The sequence below is a fragment of the Rutidosis leptorrhynchoides genome, chromosome 10, assembly GCF_046630445.1.
Source record: "Rutidosis leptorrhynchoides isolate AG116_Rl617_1_P2 chromosome 10, CSIRO_AGI_Rlap_v1, whole genome shotgun sequence".
In the NCBI taxonomy this organism is placed as follows: domain Eukaryota; kingdom Viridiplantae; phylum Streptophyta; class Magnoliopsida; order Asterales; family Asteraceae; genus Rutidosis; species Rutidosis leptorrhynchoides.
This window is the reverse complement of record NC_092342.1, coordinates 13,139,495-13,159,822: the sequence shown is the minus strand read 5'-3', so window position 1 is coordinate 13,159,822 and position 20,328 is coordinate 13,139,495.

Genomic DNA, 20,328 nt, shown 5'->3' with positions numbered 1-20,328 from the left:
AATACTTTTATTATAAAATATAAAAATAATATTTTTATAAAATCTAATATTTTTATAACTTTTTATAACTTTTATATTTTGTCCCTTTTTAATCGTTGTAGCGTAATATTTGTATTTTTTAGCTCATATTTAATTTTAAACTTAGTTTTTGCTATAGTTATTTTTACTCCTAGATTTTTAGGCTTTGCCGTAGAATTCCTTAAGTGCTTTTTCTTTAGACTAAGATTTAGGTGCTTTAGAATTTTGCGACGCCTTTTTAAGTTTTAGTTTCTTTTTAAGTTATTTCCATTTGGGATTTAGTTTTTCCTTGTAAGCTTTAATATTTTTAGACCTTTTACTATGTACCAATTATCATTCCAATTAGTAATTTCAATTTGCGATTATAATTTTAAGTTAGTTGTAGTAATAAGGTTAGGTTAGTTAAGTATTTTTAAGTTTTTATAAGTTTCTTTTATTTTTCCGTCACTTTTTATTTTTCAACCATTTTTTTTCTTTTTCGACCTTTTGCGACGAACTCTTTTTCTCTCTTATTTCTCGCTATTCTAGTTTTAGGACTTAGAATTTTTTTCTACTTCTTATCTAAATTTCTTAAAATTACGAAAATTTATTTTGAGTGGTTAAATTAATAGACATCAAAATTTTCTGGTTCGTAGTAATAGTTGGATTTGTACGTGGACCGGGTTATTGGAGCCAAACAGTCCTCAATTATATTGAGACCAAACGAATCCTGCCCCTCTGCTGCATCTTTTGGCTATTCGAAACGTGGGCAAAATCAGAAAAGTCTATTGATTGGATAACTTATTATAATTTTTCTTTCCTTTTAAAAACTAATAGGATATTCAGTGAATGCACCGAGCAAGACGTTCATCACCTTTTGTACGTTCACCACCTGTAACTCGATCAAGACATCGTTTAACAAATATAACCGCCGTTGATTTTTCTTTAGAATCGTCATCCAGTCGACCAAGTACTTCAGTTCAAATTTCCGATAATCCATTTTTTGAACCCAACCTCACAATTGAGAATCCAGAGAATATTTAGGAACGGTTCATAGATCCTGAACCATTAAACTTTCCTCCGGAACCACCAATCATTCAAACAGAGATTGTTGAGGAACGAACCATTAAATCAGAATCATCTAGTGATACCGATTCAACAAATTCAATTATGGAGAATCTGGAACCTTTAAGTATGGAAGACCGAATGAGAGCTAAACGCACTGGCCAAGGTCACGCAATTACTCATCCAGACATTAATGCGCCAGATTATGAAATCAAAGGACAAATTCTACACATGGTGACTAATCAATGCCAATTTAGTGGTGCGCCGAAGGAAGATCCAAATGAACATCTACGTACCTTTAATAGGATCTGCACACTATTTAAAATACGAGAAGTGGAGGATGAACAGATATATCTCATGTTATTTCCCTGGACTTTAAAGGGAGAAGCCAAAGATTGGTTGGAATCGTTACCTGAAGGGGCGATTGATACATGGGATGTTTTAGTTGACAAATTTCTTAAACAATTTTTTCCTGCATCTAAAGCCGTAAGACTTCAAGCAGAAATTGTTACGTTCACACAAAAGCCAAATGAAACTCTATATGAGGCGTGGACAAGATATGGAAAGTTGTTAAGAGGATGTCCGCAACATGGTTTAGACACCTGTCAAATAGTACAAATATTCTACCAAGGATGCGACATCACTACAAGAAAAGACATAGATATAGCAGCTGGTGGTTCTATTATGAAGAAAACCGAAACTGATGCTTACAAAATTATTGATAATACTGCTTCCCACTCACATGAGTGGCACCAAGAAAAAGATATCATTAGATCATCTAAAGCAGCTAGAGCCGATTCTAGCCATGACTTAGATTCCATTTCGGCAAAGATAGATGCTGTGGAGAGACGAATGGAAAAGATGACTAAGGATATTCACTCAATACGAATTAGTTGTGAGCAGTGTGGAGGACCACATTTGACAAAAGATTGTCTAAGTATTGAATTAACAATGGAACAAAGAGAGAATATTTCATACATAAACCAAAGGCCTGGAAATAATTATCAGAATAATTATCAACCGCCAAGACCGATTTACAATCAAAACCAGAATTATAACCGAAATATTCCATACAATAACCAACAAGGTCCTAGCAATCAACAAGTATCCAATAATACTTACAATCAGCAAAGACCAAATTTTCAAAACAAACCACCACAACAAACCGATGATAAAAAGCCGAATTTAGAAGATATGATGACAAAGCTAGTTGAAACTCAAACGCAGTTTTTCACATCTCAGAAACAAACAAATGAACAAAATGCTCAAGCATTTAGAAATCAACAAGCTTCTATTCAAAATCTGGAACAAGAAGTGAGTAACCTAGCAAGGTTAATAGGTGAAAGAAAACCGGGAAGTTTACCTAGTGATACAAATGCTAACCCCCGGAATGAAACAGCTAAAGCTATTACCACAAGAAGTGGTACAACACTTAAACCACCTGAAATACCAGTAACTTCTGATGAAACTATTCCTACTCCACAAGAACCACAACCTGATCAAGATAAGGAAAAAGAACCGGTAGTTGAAAAGGTTAATGAAAATAACACAGTTAAGGATAAACCGTATGTTAAACCATACCAACCACCACTTCCTTACCCGAGTAAAATGAAGAAAGAAAAACTTGAAGCCGAGCAATCCAAATTCTTGGATATGTTTAAACAGATAAATGTAAATCTTCCTTTCATTGATGTGATTTCAGGAATGCCAAGATATGCTAAATTCTTGAAAGATCTAATCACGAATAGAAAGAAAATGGAAGAACTCTCGGCTGTTACTATGAATGCTAATTGTTCAGCAGTGCTGTTGAATAAGATACCAGAAAAACTATCTGATCCAGGAAGTTTCACAATTCCATGTTTTCTGGGTAGTCTTAGTTCAATAGATGCATTGGCAGACTTAGGTGCTAGTATAAATTTAATGCCGTATTCACTATACGCTAAACTAGACCTTGGAGAATTGAAACCAACAAGAATAAGCATACAACTAGCCGATAGATCAATAAAATATCCTAGAGGGATAATGGAAAACATGCTAGTTAAAGTTGGTACTTTAGTATTCCCAGTAGATTTTGTTGTTTTGGACATGGAAGAAGATTCTCAAGTTCCTCTCATATTAGGAAGACCATTCTTAAACACGGCTAAAGCAATGATAGACGTGTTCGGTAAGAAACTGACCCTAAGTATAGAGGATGAGAGTGTTACCTTTTCAGTTGATAGAGCAATGCAACAACCACAATCTGCAGATGATACATGTTATTATATTCAAACTATAGATGCACATGCAGAATTATTAGAAGAATTTCCAGAATTACAAGGAACAGGAGAATGTTCTTTAGGAGAAGGTAATGAACCAATTGATGAAGCTGAAATATTAGCTACACTTATAGCTAATGGATATGAACCAACAACAGAAGAAATTCAAATGCTAAAAGAAGAAGACAGATATCGATATAAATCATCGATAGAAGAACCTCCGAAATTAGAGTTAAAGCCACTTCCAAACTATTTGGAATACGCTTATTTACATGGTGAATCTGAATTACCTGTAATAATATCGTCTTCTCTTACTGAAAATGAGAAATCACAACTCATTTCTGTGTTGAAAGCTCATAAACCAGCCATTGCATGGAAGATTCATGATATTAAAGGAATAAGTCCTTCGTATTGCACACATAAAATCCTTATGGAAGAAGGTCATAAAACGTATGTGCAACGCCAACGAAGACTAAATCCTAATATGCAAGATGTAGTTAAGAAAGAGATTATTAAACTGCTAGATGCAGGTTTGATATATCCAATTTCTGATAGTCCATGGGTAAGCCCAGTTCAATGCGTGCCTAAGAAGGGTGGCATGACTGTCATCACAAATGAGAAAAATGAGCTTATTCCTACTAGGACTGTAACAGGATGGCGTGTATGTATTGATTATAGAAAATTAAATGACGCCACCAGAAAAGATCACTTTCCCTTACCTTTCATAGATCAAATGTTGGAAAGATTAGCCGGAAATAGTTACTATTGTTTTCTAGATGGATTTTCCGGATATTTTCAAATTCCAATAGCACCCGAAGATCAAGAGAAAACCACATTTACGTGCCCTTATGGTACTTTTGCTTACAAACGCATGCCATTTGGACTTTGTAACGCCCCTGCAACCTTTCAAAGGTGTATGATGGCGATTTTTCACGACATGATAGAAGAATGCATGGAAGTATTCATGGATGACTTTTCAGTCTTCGGTGATACATTTAAATCATGTCTAGTTAATCTGGAACGAATGCTAATTAGATGCGAAAAATCAAATCTAGTACTTAATTGGGAGAAATGCCATTTCATGGTTAAAGAAGGCATCGTTCTTGGACATAAAATTTCAAAAGAAGGAATTGAAGTGGATAGAGCTAAAGTAGATGTAATTGCTAAACTTCCACATCCCACCAATGTTAGAGGAGTTAGGAGTTTTCTAGGGCATGCCGGTTTTTACCGACGTTTCATAAAAGATTTTTCTAAAATTGCCACTCCTATGAATAAACTCCTAGAAAAGGATGCGCCATTCATCTTTTCAGATGAGTGTATCAAATCTTTTAATATTCTTAAAGAAAAACTCACTAATGCACCGATCATGATAACACCAAATTGGAATCTACCATTTGAACTAATGTGCGATGCAAGTGATTTTGCAATGGGAGCCGTTTTAGGACAAAGGATTGAAAAACGATTTCAACCTATATATTATGCTAGTAAGACGTTACAAGGAGCACAAACGAACTATACAACTACTGAAAAAGAACTCCTTGCTATTGTCTTTGCTTTTGACAAATTTCGATCATATCTCGTTCTAGCAAAAACGGTGGTCTATACCGACCATTCTGCTCTTAGATACCTATTTTCAAAACAAGATGCTAAACCAAGATTAATCCGTTGGATCTTACTCTTACAAGAGTTTGATATTGAAATCCGAGATAAAAAGGGAGCAGAAAATCTCGCCGCTGATCATCTTTCTCGTCTTGAAAATCCCGAATTAGAAGTTCTAAATGAATCGGCCATACAAGACAACTTTCCTGATGAATATCTATTGAAGATAGATTATAAAGAAATCCCATGGTTTGCAGACTATGCAAACTACTTAGTTTGTGGATTCCTTGAAAAAGGATTATCGTACCAAAGACGAAAGAAATTCTTCAGTGATATAAAACACTATTTTTGGGAAGATCCACATCTGTTTAAAAGTTGTCCCGATGGAATAATACGCCGATGTGTATTTGGAGATGAAGCTAGTAAAATATTAAACCATTGTCACACAGGACCAACAGGAGGGCATTATGGGCCTCAACTAACAGCAAGAAAAGTTTATGAAGCTGGATTCTATTGGCCTACAATTTACAAAGACGCACACCTTCTTTGCAAATCCTGTGATGCATGTCAAAGGGCCGGAAAAATAAGTCAACGTGATGAAATGCCACAAAATGTCATCCAAGTATGTGAAGTATTTGACATTTGGGGTATTGACTTTATGGGTCCATTTCCAAAATCTCATAATAATCTATATATACTCGTAGCCATTGATTATGTATCTAAATGGGCGGAAGCACAAGCTCTCCCAACTAACGATGCACGAGTTGTAGTCAACTTTTTAAAACGTCTTTTTGCAAGGTTTGGAACACCGAAAGCTTTAATAAGTGATCGGGGTACTCATTTATGTAATAATCAACTTGAGAAAGTTCTTAAAAGATATGGAGTAACTCATAAAATCTCCACCGCATATCATCCACAAACAAGTGGACAAGTTGAAAATACCAACCGAGCTTTAAAACGTATTCTAGAGAAAACCGTAGGATCAAATCCAAAGGAATGGTCCATTAAATTGGAGGATGCACTCTGGGCTTTTAGAACAGCCTACAAAACTCCAATTGGAACCACACCTTTTAGACTTGTTTATGGAAAAGCATGTCATCTTCCAGTAGAAATTGAACACAAAGCATTTTGGGCTTTGAAGACATGTAATCTTGATTTACATGAAGCCGGACGTCTACGATTAAGTCAACTAAACGAATTAGAAGAATTAAGACATGAAGCATACGAAAATTCGTTAATCTATAAAGAAAGAACGAAGAAATGGCATGATAAAAGAATCAGAAATTCAAAAGAATTTAAAGAAGGAGACAGAGTTCTTCTTTTCAATTCACGATTCAAGCTATTTCCTGGAAAATTGAAATCAAGATGGTCTGGACCATTCATAGTCAAAAGAGTTTTCCCATACGGAACGATAGAATTGATAAATTCAAATGGGATTGAATTTAAAGTTAATGGTCACAGAGTTAAACATTACATACATGGTCCGATGGAAGTCGACAACGAAGTTAATCACAATTTCGACACCACAGCTAACTAAGTGTGGGGAGAATCAAGTCTTTAAAGGATAATATGTATTTCTGTTAGAGTTAGATTGTCTGTTTTCGTGTAGTTCTCGAAAATGGAACACGTATGGTCTTTCCCTAGCAGATCCTAAAGAACTAGTCTTCTCCCCCCATTCTGAATTTTTATTTTTTTTAGGTTTTTACGAAATGAAGACTGCCTGTGAACTAAACCATGGTCTAATGCTACACGCTTTGATCACTAAACGTAATAATGACATACTCCCGAGTGAAATAGTATCAGTAATCAGAGAAAGAATGGACGGAGTTAGAAAAGAATCCAGATGCGAAGATAATAAGTTACAATTTGGTAAAGGAAAATCAAAATCCGCAGCGAAAAGAAGAGCACGACACCTAGAACGATGTCACAAATGCGGAAAATGGTCACATGGAGGTAAATGTTCAAATAATCAAACCTATTCAAATACCGAATTTGTTACTTTATGCAGAGACGGACCGTTCATATGTTTAGAAGAAAAGACAATGAATGCTCGAGGTTACGCCTTTGGAGCCATGGAAAACCAATTAAACCGACTATCTTATGAATATAATAGATCATATAACTAAGAAATCTATTTCACAGGTATGTCTGTACAGTTTTTAGTTTTTATTTTTATTTTTAACCTTTTGATAATAAACGCTAATTTGTTCGCTAAAAAGTATTAAATTGGTATTAAATAAAATTAGGTTTGGCGACCGAAATTATTGATATCATTCAAAAATTTATTACATCACTGCGAAATTTAACGTTTATTCTTAAGGTATAAATATCTTTAATCAATCAACCCAAAATATTTCAAAAATTCGTCATGAGTTAAATTAGGTCTTGGAACCGAAATTACTTTACCGAAAAGAGGGGCGCATATTTTTGATAATATTTGATTGATTAAAGTGGGATAAAAAGACAAAAAGATTTTTAATTTTATTTTTACCATGTTTTTAAAATTAATATAAATCTTAAATTAATATTGTAAACTTTGTAAAAACAATATATTTAAAATTGTAAATATTTGAAAAATTAATATAAGTTTGGTGTGAATTTATAATATGAATTTTTAAATTAAGTTTGGTGTGAATTTTTAATTTTTAAAATATGAATTTTTAATTTTATGCATTTCAAATTTTAAGTTTGGTGTGATTTTTTTTATTAATTTTGAATTTTATATTTAAGTTGTGTGAATTTAAAAACAAAAATTTACTTTATCTCATTAAGTTAAGAATATGATTTTTAAAATTCGTCGTAAGTTGAAGACTAGGTCTTTGAACCGAAATTGCTTTACCCGAGGGAGGGACGAGAACTTTTATTATCATTATTTTTAATCTTATTGATTTAAAGTATGCCAAAAACATTAAAAAACCCAAAAATCTTAGCTTTTAAAACAATCGCTACAAAAAGACAAATTTTAAAATTTTGTCGAGGGACGGACTAGGGCATCGTCCCGAAACGACCTCGTCTTAAAAAGAAACAAAATTTTTAAAAATTTTATTAAATTTTATGTTTTAAAAGTATAAGGTTTTTATAAAAAAAAAAAAATAAAAAAAAAATAAAAAAATATACCAGAAATTACACCCCATGCGAGTCGCATGGGGATAGGCACATAATCATGCGACTCGCATGGCTAAAGAAAACTGGTCAGGATCATTTATCCAGCAAATCTGCTCTGTTTCTCACAATAACACACATACACAAACACGAAAACTCTCCAAAACACTCTCAAAAATTCATCATTTTTCACCAAATTTCTTGCAAAACTTCACAACAATCATGCCTAGATTCAGTAGTCTCAACCCCTTCAGGAGAAAGGTAAAGATTTCACCCCTAATCTCTTTAAATTCGAATTTTTGTGTTCTTGAGCTAGAAAATTTATATTTTGATTTTGTTAAATTTAGGTGTAATTAGAGCTAAATTGTTGTTATATTATGCATGTATATCCTAGATAGAAGCTATTTAACATGAATTGAAGCTAAAAACTTCAAATTTTTAAGAATCTAGGGTTTGTGTTCTTGAGCAATTTGGGGCTTTTTGATATAAACAGGTTATGGCCGATTTTTGTCATGAATTGTTGCTAAATTAAGTAGTGTAACATGTTTAGGTAGTTAATTGATCCAAACTTTGAGCCTAAACATGTTTTTGAGAATTAAAGTGGACTTTTTAAGTCTAAAAATTCATGAACTTGGATAATTTGATATAAAGGCCATTTGAAACTTGTTTCATTGCTAGTAGTGATTATTTTGGCATGTTATTTGAGATAAATGCTTATGAACTTGATGTACATTTTTCGTATATGCTTATTTGACAAAGTGTAGACTTGACAAAAATATGAAAATGAGCACTAGTTTGATTTGAATGCCATGTAACAAGTGTTTAATTGCTATAATGATTATTGTTGACATGTTTAAGAGTTTAAATGTGATAAAACATTGTACACATTTTCGTATGTAAAAGTGTAGAATTGTTATTGTTAAGAAAATGTGTATAAAATGTGTTATGAATTGAACATGTCATCATAATTGTTTCAAGTTATTATTTTGCTAACACTAATGCATATTTGGATGCACAATTTTTGTGTTTAATGTGTTTTACAGAGAGCCGATACTGGAGGTTCAGGAGCATCATCGTCCAGGCAACCAGAGCCCGAACCGGAAATGTTTCATGAACAAGAACAACATATGCAACAAGAAGAAGAAGAACAGGAGGAGCAACATATTCCATATCACGATCAAGATCAATTATTCATGAATCAGTTTCGTCAATTCGCTCCACATCAAAGGATTCTGAGCTTAGACATTAATGAAGATCAGTTACACCCAAATCTGAGATTTGATCGATGTTGGATAGAGTATCCAGATTATCAAAAGAACATGCATATTCTCTACTTTAAGGTTGTTGAAATGCCAAGGGCAATTGACTGGGTACCTTTGGAAACAGTTGACCTTGCCGAACCGATTCGGGAATTATTGGTGCAAAGGTATGGTAATTCTCAGTTTAACGATTGGATGCGCCTATTTTCCATTCGTAGAACCATATATAGGGAATGGTGTATAGAATTACTTAGTACTATTAAGTTAAACAGTGATGTTAGGAGGATAGATGATAGAAGCTTTATTAGATTTCTGTTAGGTGGACGCATGTACAGAATGTCCATGATAGATTTAGCTAGGGCCTTACAGATTTACACCCCTGCTGAACTTTTGAGCCCCGACTGTAATAGCCTGATTGCCCAAGGAGAAAGGGTAGATAGGGAATTTGATATTAACGCTGTCTGGAGGCGTATGTCCCACTTTAATGAATTTCACGCCAGTGGAAATCATACATACTTAGATATAGACAGAGCTGAACTCCGGGTGATTCATAGATTCTTAGCAAACACAATTACACAAAGGGGAAGAAATAAGGAGAAATTGACCGTAAACGATTTGTTCTACCTCAAGTGTATTAGAGACCCGAGGAGTTTCGTTAACATTCCCTATTGTGTTGGTTATTATCTCGCTAATGTAGTTTCGGGGATGAAATCGGGGAGTATTATAGGTGGTGGTATTTTCATTACTCTCATTGGAGAGTATTTAGGTGTAGATAAGCACCAAGGGGGTCCAATGAACGAAATAGAGGACGGAGGTGAAACTATAAGTTCAAACCTTTATCACGGTGCAAGGGTATTATTGATGAGACGTGGTCGGGTATATCGATACGAGGGACCTCAGCGACAGGTAGAAAGAGGTTCGGATGATGAAATGGAAGAGGCGAACAACATTATAGGAGTTGTTCGGGAGACTGCTCTTGATTTAGGCGTTCGTATGGAGGATGAATACATGACGAACTATGATAGGCATATGCAGTACGAGGCATGGCAACGTCGGAATGACTACGAGCATTCCCGGCAACGAGAGCATGGCCGATGGGATTATCATCAGCGCCAAATTATAAGCCAGTTGCAGCCTGGCGAGATGTATTATCCGACCCGACCCGCATACTATCCCGCACATCAGCCAGAAATGAGACCACCCTATGATTCATATGATTATGACGCAGCATACCAGTTCACCTATAATCAGCCATGGAACCCGGACGCGAACATGAATTGGGATCCATATCCTAATTTTCCTCCTAACCCACCTCCTGATCAGTAGAGATAAGTTGGTAATTTTTATTTTTATTATTTTAAACACTTAACATTTTATTACGTTTATGTAATGTTTGATATTTCTATTATTATTGTGTACTAATATTTTTCTTATAGTTTAAAAGTGGAATGCCAAAGTTCCATTTCAAATTGCATGTATGATTATATTTGTATTGTATGTATTTTATGTTATGTACACAACAGGGTAAAACAACGCATTTTCAAAGACTGGCATTAAGTTCAGCAAAAGCAACTAATTTTGATGACAAGATGCAAAATATATGAGAAATAACAACAAGACGGAATGAACAAATGATGTGCACCATTTATCATTCAGCAAACAAACGACAATATATTTGGAAACTTTGGTAAAAATTTAATCATTTTCACACAAATCACCCTCAATAATTTAAATTGTTACTGATTTCTTGCAAATGAGGGCATTGCAAGATCTTAAGTGTGGGAAGGGGTTAAATTCTTTCGGATTTTAAAATTTTTATATTAAACACTTGGTTACCATTAAAAATACTAGTAAAGCAGTAGTTGTATTAGAATCTAGTGCTCTCTGATAAAAAAAGAACAGCCCTAGTCTTATATACTGACTACCCAATTCTAGTAAAATTTTTCAAAATTTTCAATTAAATGAATTCAAAATCATGTTTATACATATTTATGAACGATAAAACTAGGTTTTAACACCGAAATTATTGTTATCTCAGAAAGAACATAAATTAAGAAACAAACTAAAATGTCAAAATTCATTTAAAATGGAATAGAGGACGATAAAAAGAAAAATAAAAAGCCAAGTGTGGGAAAATTTACCAAGTTATCTTAAACATATGTCACATATATCTGTAACAAATAACTGAAAATACTTTTGCTTTGAACTAAACTAAACTGTTTTACCCGATGAAAGAAAAGAAGAGATGGATCTACATGATGAATCAATTCCATCATTAAAAGGAAGTAAAGTCTTCCGAAAAAGACACGCGCTTCTTGATTTAGGTCATGAAGTTGTCGTTCAGACCAGCTGTAGGTTGACGAAAAATCTAGAAAAGTCATCACTAAAATCAGCTGGAAATCCACGGACCTCAGCATTAAACAGGGTCGCCAAGTGGTCAGATTTATCCTAACCATGAGAAGGATTTATCTCGTACAATGGGGGGGCACCATGCAAATTAGCTGGATAAGACTAATGAATCAGATCCCCAGAAAGGATAATCTCCTTAAAGATTAAAAATCAGCTTTTAAGACTGATATTACTCAATCCTAGAGATTGACCTTAAAGATTGAGAATTCAAACTCATGGAATTCAATGATATCTAAACTCGAGCTTAAACGAGAAAATATTTTGATCAAAAATACAAACCGATTTGTTTTCTGAAAACCCATTTTCAATACGTTCATTACCATTGAACGTAAAATCCTAGGAATTCACCTGGAATTCATTAGGTCACCTGAACCAAATCGGGTGTCAACCGTAAGAACGGTGGTTGCATAGTGGTCAAAGACAGGACCTTGTGCCAGACCGAAAAATTATAAGGGTGAGCTTTACTATTGCTCCTACCAAGGATAGTAATTGCGTCCGACACGTTATAGACCATAATCAAAAGCATGTCACGGGACATTGCCTTAACAGTTGCTTGTTCAACGCTTTCCTTTACAACCGGACGGTAGTTTACCGAAAGGTAATATACGGGACAAGTAAACTGGACGTGTTGCTTTCCAAATACAAGGTTAGCAAGTGGGTGACACAAAACCGCAAGTTTTGAGCTAAAATTTTCAAATCTGAAACCCACCAAACCCACAAAAATATTTTGCAAACACCGGTAAAGGGTTATTCCGGAAAACTTATCTAGGGTAAAAACTAGATTTCAAAAGATCAATTGTTTTCATAAAGATCCAATTTCCTTAATGGATCTAAATTTTTATAGTCATGTGGGACTGTAAACCATATCGTTACTACCATTGTTTATACCGCCGTATAGAAATCACTGATGTACAAAGTGTGAAGAATAAAGAAGTGATTCTAGTATTTCAAGACAATATTGCTTGAGGACAAGCAACGCTCAAGTGTGGGAATATTTGATAATGCTAAAAACGAACATATATTTCATAGCATTATTCCTCAAGAAAGACAAGCTTTTAGTTGCAATTGTTCTATTTACAAGTGATATTCGTTTAAATAATAAAAGGTGAAGACAAAAGACAGATTCGACGAATTGAAGACGCAAACGACCAAAAAGCTCAAAAGAACAAAAGACAATCAAAGAGGTTCCAATTATTGATAAGAAACGTCTCGAAATCACAAGAGTACAAGATTCAAAAAGCAAAGTACAAGATATTAAATTGTACGCGAGGACGTTCGAAAATCCGGAACCGGGACCTGAGCCAAGAAGAAACGCCCGACGCAACGGACCAAAAATATCTAGTCTACTATGCACAAGAATATAATATAATATATATATAATTATATATAATTATATATTATATATATTATTATTATTATATTACGTCGGCAAGAAGAAAACAAAGCAATTTGGCTGGATCCAGGGTGGCCATGCGACTCGCATGGCCAGAAGCACAAATCCATGCGAGTCGCATGGAGTAAAATTGCTGGTCAGGTCCTATATAAAGCCAGTTTTCTGCCGAGTTTTAATCATCTTTTTCTTCCTCTTCATACGTAAATATATTTATATTTATAATTTATATTTTAATTTTAATTATAATTCTAATAATAAGGGTATGTTAGCGAATGTTGTAAGGGTGTAAGTCGAAATTCTGTCCGTGTAACGCTACGCTATTTTTAATCATTGTAAGTTATGTTCAACCTTTTTATATTAATGTCTCGTAGCTAAGTTATTATTATGCTTATTTAAAACGAAGTAATCATGATGTTGGGCTAATTACTAAAATTGGGTAATTGGGCTTTGTACTATAATTGGGGTTTGGACAAAAGAACGACACTTGTGGAAATTAGACTATGGGCTATTAATGGGCTTTATATTTGTTTAACTAAATGAAAGTTTGTTAATGTTAATATAAAGATTTACAATTGGGCGTCCCTATAAATTACCATATACACTCGATCGGACACGATGGGCGGGGTATTTATATGTACGAATAATCGTTCATTTAACCGGACACGGGAATGGATTAATAGTCACTAGAATAATTAAAACAGGGGTGAAATTACATTCAAGGGTAATTGGTGTAATTGTTAACAAAGTAGTAAAACCTTGGTTTACACGCAGTCGATAACCTGGTGTATTCATTAAACAAAGTATTAAAACCTTGTTACAATTCGAATCCCCAATTAGTTGGAATATTTAACTTCGGGTATAAGAATAATTTGATGAGGACACTCGCACTTTATATTTATGACTGATGGACTGTTATGGACAAAAACCAGACGGACATATTGAATAATCCAGGACAAAGGACAATTAACCCATGGGCATAAAACTAAAATCAACACGTCAAACATCGTGATTACGGAAGTTTATATAAGCATAATTCTTTTATTTCATATTTAATTTTCTTTATTTTATATTTAATTGCACTTCTAATTATCGCACTTTTATTTATTGTTATTTTATTTTATCGCACTTTTAATTATCGTACTTTTTAATTATCGCAATTTTATTTTATCGCATTTTTATTATTCGCAATTTCATTATCGTTATTTACTTTACGCTTTAATTTTAGTCTTGTATTTATATTTTACATTAGGTTTTAACTGCGACTAAAGTTTTAAAATCGACAAACCGGTCATTAAACGGTAAAAACCCCCCTTTATAATAATAATATTACTTATATATATATTTGTATTTTTATAAACTAATATAGCGTTGAGCTTTGTTCAAAGATTTCCCTGTGGAACGAACCGGACTTACTAAAAACTACACTACTGTACGATTAGGTACACTGCCTATAAGTGTTGTAGCAAGGTTTAAGTATATCCATTCTATAAATAAATAAATATCTTGTGTAAAATTGTATCGTATTTAATAGTATTTTCCTAGTAAAATAATAACTATTTTATATACACCTCGCTTCACATCAGTACACTCGCAAGTGTATAAAAGTATTCTATAAGTTGTAGGCACCCGGTAACAAGCCTTAACGTTCATGTTTTACCCTCTGAAGTACACCAGATCAGGTGTGTTTAAAATAACCTCGAAGTACTAAAGCATCCCATAGTCAGGATGGTGTTTGTTAGGTCCAATAGATCTATCTTTAGGATTCGCGCCTACCGTACATAGACAAGTAGTTTAATGTTACCAAGCTAAGGGAATATTTCTGGTTTAAACCCACATAGAATTAGTTTTAGTACTTGTGCCAACTTCGTAAAACATTTATAAAACAGTGCATGTATTCTCAACCCAAAAATATATATTGCAAAAGCAATTAAAAAGGGAGCAAATAAAACTCACAATACTGTATTTCGTAGTAAAAATACATATAACGTCATTTAACAAGTGCAAGGTTGGCCTCGGATTCACGAACGTATCAATATTGAGATTCAATATTGCAGGAAAGTACGTAGATGCAACGGAGATGATAAACACTAGATTGACCTCACGAGCATACCCATGAACCATACCCATCACCTCCATAGCTATAACCCATAATTTCCTTAGCTTCGACTCATTCAAAAAAAACTATTTTGAAATCACTCGGACAGCACTCCGTCGTAATATTTTATGTATACTAATAATATCTTGAAATAATACAGAGCAAATATATATATATATATATATATATATATATATATATATATATATATATATATATATATATATATATATATATATACATATATATATAAATCGATTGAGAGAGTTTAGAGAAATATATTTTCAAGTTTCTATGAAATAATGAAACCTATTGAATTTTATTTATAATAGATTTTTGAATTATTAAAGTGAATTATTAAAGTATGAATTATTAAAGTGAATTATTAAAGTATGAATTATTAAAGTGAATTATTAAAGTATGAATTATTAAAGTGAATTATTAAAGTATGAATTATAAGTGACACTTTTTGTTTTTATTTATAAATAGCTTTACAAATTTTTCTGAATATCGTTAAGAGGAATAGATTTTCTCAAATCATAGTGGACCTCTCAACAGAGACTTGTAATCATAATTCAATGTTTCTGATAATTCAATCATTATATATTTTTTTAATTTCGTCGAAAATCATATTGAACCAAATACGTTCGTGTAAAGTATTATACGTTTAATACTTTATTAATATTCTCAAGTTATAATATATATATACATATACATATCTATCTATATATAACGGTTCGTGAATTGTCGGAATTTGGTCGAGGTTATAATGAATGTATGAACACAGTTTAAAATTCTTGAGATTTAACTTAACAAACTTTGCTTATCATGTCGGAATAATATAAAGATTAAAGTTTAAATTTGGTTGGAAATTTCCGGGTCGTCACAATGATTAAGGTTGTACTGATTATTGTAAGGATTTTGTAGGTTGAACTGATAATTGGTCGGATGTTGTAGGTTTAACCGATTATTGTATTGTTGTTGTAGGTTGAACTGATCATTAGGATTAGTAAGGTTTCGACCTAAAACATGCATTGAATTCATAATATCTTCTAGATATATGTGAACGGGTTAATTTGAGATGGCGAAATTCATAAAATCATTAAAATCATCTTCATCATCAGTGATATCCAAGACACAGTTATCGACAACGTATTTCATAGATATAACTAAATCTTGTGAAACATCGATTTTTTTAACACATATTTTAACAAAAGCGTACGATTTAAGGGTTTGTTTGGCGCGATTGTAAGCTTCAAAGGTACTCTGGGACAATTAAGTGGCATATAAACTATATGATTATTGACATGTTCAAAATAACCTCCTGAACAAATATATATCTTTAACTTACTCATCACTAAATATGTAAAGACATATAAAAGTAGGGATTACTCACCAATAAGTGATGACCTCAAACTGCGCAAAGAGTTAACTTCAACTACTAAGTTGTTGTGAATATGAATCTGGTGTGTTTGAATATCGATCAAGTATGGTGTTTATTAAATATGGGAATTACTTATGGGATCCCATTACTTATAGAGTACAAATGGATAACAGGAATAAAAGGATCTACGTTATCCAATTAAATTCATGAAAGGTGGATTTCCTATCCGTAGCTAATAAGTATAAGAAATGTTATCTAAATGTGGGACCTAGGTTGCCTTTTTAATCATGAAAGTCCACTGTGGTCGACTACTTCATATATGGTGGTCAACTATGTCATTTTTATTAAGTGGTCGACCCACAGCAGGGTCGACCACAGTGTATTTAAGCAGGGGTCGACCACATTTTCCACTGTGGTCGACTACTTCATATACGGTGGTCGACTATGTCATTTTTATTAAGTGGTCGACCAACATCAGGGTCGACCACATTGTATGTAAGCAGTGGTCGACCACATTTTACACCAGTGGTCGACCAGTCATTTGGTGACTGTCAAAAGATTACAGTGGAGCATGTTCAACCTGCTGACCTAATATGCCAACACAAACATTAGAGCTACCTTTTACAGTGGAGCCTGTTCAAAATACAATACCAACACAAACATTAGATCTACCTTTTACATACTTCGATTCGAGATCTAAAGAATGTCTTCCCCATCCTATGTCTGTATTCTAATGCAACCTTCGCAGTATCTTTCTCGAATGGGTAGGTTAGCTGGCAAAATACACGCTCCATGTTTATGCAAACCCATACACCACAGTCACCGTAATATCCTGACTGCTGAGGTGAGTCGATATACGTAAATGTAGATGGCATCGAGACGTGTGGTGGATGAGTGTAGTTAATTGCCCTCAAAAACTCTGGCAGACACTTACCCAACTCGGAAACATAATAAGCGCGGTGGTCAATTGACTTGTTCTTGACAAAACTATCGTAAATGACGATGGTGAAGTCCTTAAGATCAAGCACAATAAGCACCCAGTGATCCGCATCTTCCAAACATGTTGGGAATAGGACCTACAATTAACGTTAGAAAGTTATACAGATAACTCTAATCTGAATGTATATGTCAATGTATATTTAAACTGTATATGTATATGTATTTGATATTGTAACCTTCTGACACTTCGACCAATGTGGGAAAGGGAGTCTCGATCCGTCTGCATAGCAAGAAATATTGGGATTGGTGTAATTCGGGTCAAGTGTTACACCCGTTTTAAAAATCCCCATCCAGTTAATCATGTCGACCGGCATGATCGTACATCTTTGGCGGTCCTTTAGTGGCTGAAAATCCATTTGATCTAAACGGTAGCTCCACCATAACAACATAGATCCCCAACCGTTAATATTCTGAAATTAACCCATTAACAATCACTTAGTCAATCTCAAGTTAGCGGAGTTAAATGTCGACCACTTTAATAATAAGTTTATAAAACACTTACAAAGTTATCTAAGTAACCGCCTTCAAATTTGTTGTAGATCCGCTCCCAAAACTCGTCAGTGATGAATATAAATCCGTCGGATAGGCCCCGAACAAATACCGATAAGCACTCGTAATGTGGAGTCATCATCTCTCCCGGTGTCTTAGGGCCGTCCAGATTCCTTTCATCATGATATAATGTGGACGGACCAGGATAGATAAGTCCAGACTTATGAATCAAATCGTCAATGATTTCTAGAATAACATTATCAGGCACTACCGGGGCACTCAGTCTCCCCGTCTTCTGTTGTTTTATCGGGATTTCTTTCTCTGGCATGTCAGGCTTTCTTTATGCACCCTTTTTGATCATTTGTGACGGTGTAACGAAGGGAGACATCCTTGCCCGTGCAACCCGACGGTCCCTTTTGCTTCTCCTCACATAAACTGGTGAAGCAACCTTCACATTATCATACATATCTTTCTTGGTTGTCTGAACTTCAACATCTGACACATATCCACCAATGAAACCACCATCATCCTGTCACAGAAACACACAGCAGTAAGTCATCAGAAAGTCATATATATAGTCGACCTTGACATGGGTCGACTATAGTATAAATGTAATATAGTCGACCTAGTTATTGGTCGACTACATTGTAATCGTGGTGATAGTCGATCCATTGAAGGGTCGACTACTCATCTGCACACTGGACAGTTTATATAACTTACCAACTTGCTTAAATGAATTATATAATAAGAAATTACCTGCTCTTGTTGACGGATATGCTGTTGTAGGTTTTGTATCGTATAATGGAGTTTTAAAATCATTGTCTTGTGGTAGTCTCTAGAAACATATAAACTCTGCACTATCTTTAGTGTCTCACGTGTAACACGGATGCCAGCCTCAACCCGATCACTCATCTCCTTAATCTCCTTGGCATGTTTGTTTTTGATAAGGCTAAAAAGGAACATATATTTCATAGCAATATCCCTCCTAAATATTAGGTTTTCATATGTAATTGTATTATATTTTCATTGTAATTGTTTAAATAAATAAGTGCGAAGACAAAAGGCGAAAACGAAGATTTGAAGACACAAACGTCCAAAAAGCTCAAATGTACAAGATACAATTCAAAAGGTTCAATTTATTAATGAAAAGCGTCTAAAAATGACAAGAGTACAAGTTACAAAACACAAAGTACAAGATATTAAATTGTACGCAAGGACGTTCGAAAATCCGGAACTGGGACATGAGTCAACTATCAACGCCCGACGCAACGGACCAAAAATTACAAGTCAGCTATGCACAAGAATATAATATAATATATAAATAATTATATTAATTATTTATATTTTATATTTATATATTTATTATGTCGACAAGCTAGGAGCCAAAAGTTTGTGAGCTGGATTTTCAAACTCCACGACTCGCAGAGTTTGAAGGCCAAAAACTCCACGACTCGCGGAGCTGCCAAATTCCAAAATGCCTATAAAAGGTCACGAATTCTGCGAGTAAATATATAATAAATAATAATAATAATACTCTGTAAAAAATAAATAAATATATATATATATATATAATATATATAGTATAGGGTAGTTTTATATTAGATTAGTTTGGGTTATGTAAAAGTTATTTTTACGGGTTTTTGAAGTCGAAATTCTGTCCGTGTAACACTACGCGATAAATACTCAATGTAAGTTATGTTCTCCTTTTTAAATTAATGTCTCGTACTTAAGTTATTATTATGCTTATTTGAGCCAAAGTAATCATGATGTTGGACTAAATATTAAAGACGGGGTAATTGGGCTTTGTACCATAATTGGGGTTTGGATAAAAGAACGACACTTGTGGAAATTAGACTATGGGCTATTAATGGGCTTTATATTTGTTTAACTAAATGATAGTTTGTTAATTTTAATATAAAGATTTACAATTGGACGTACCTATAAATAACCACATACACTCGATCGGACACGATGGGCGGGATATTTATATGTACGAATAATCGTTCATTTAACCGGATACGGGAATGGATTAATAGTCTGTGGAATTATTAAAACAGGGGTGAAATTATTTACAAGGACACTTGGCATAATTGATAACAAAGTATTAAAACCTTGGGTTACACGCAGTCGATAACCTGGTGTAATTATTAAACACATTATTAAAACCTTGTTACAGTTTAAGTCCCCAATTAGTTGGAATATTTGACTTCGGGTATAAGGATAATTTGACGAGGACACTCGCACTTTAAATTTATGACCGATGGACTGTTATGGACAAAAAC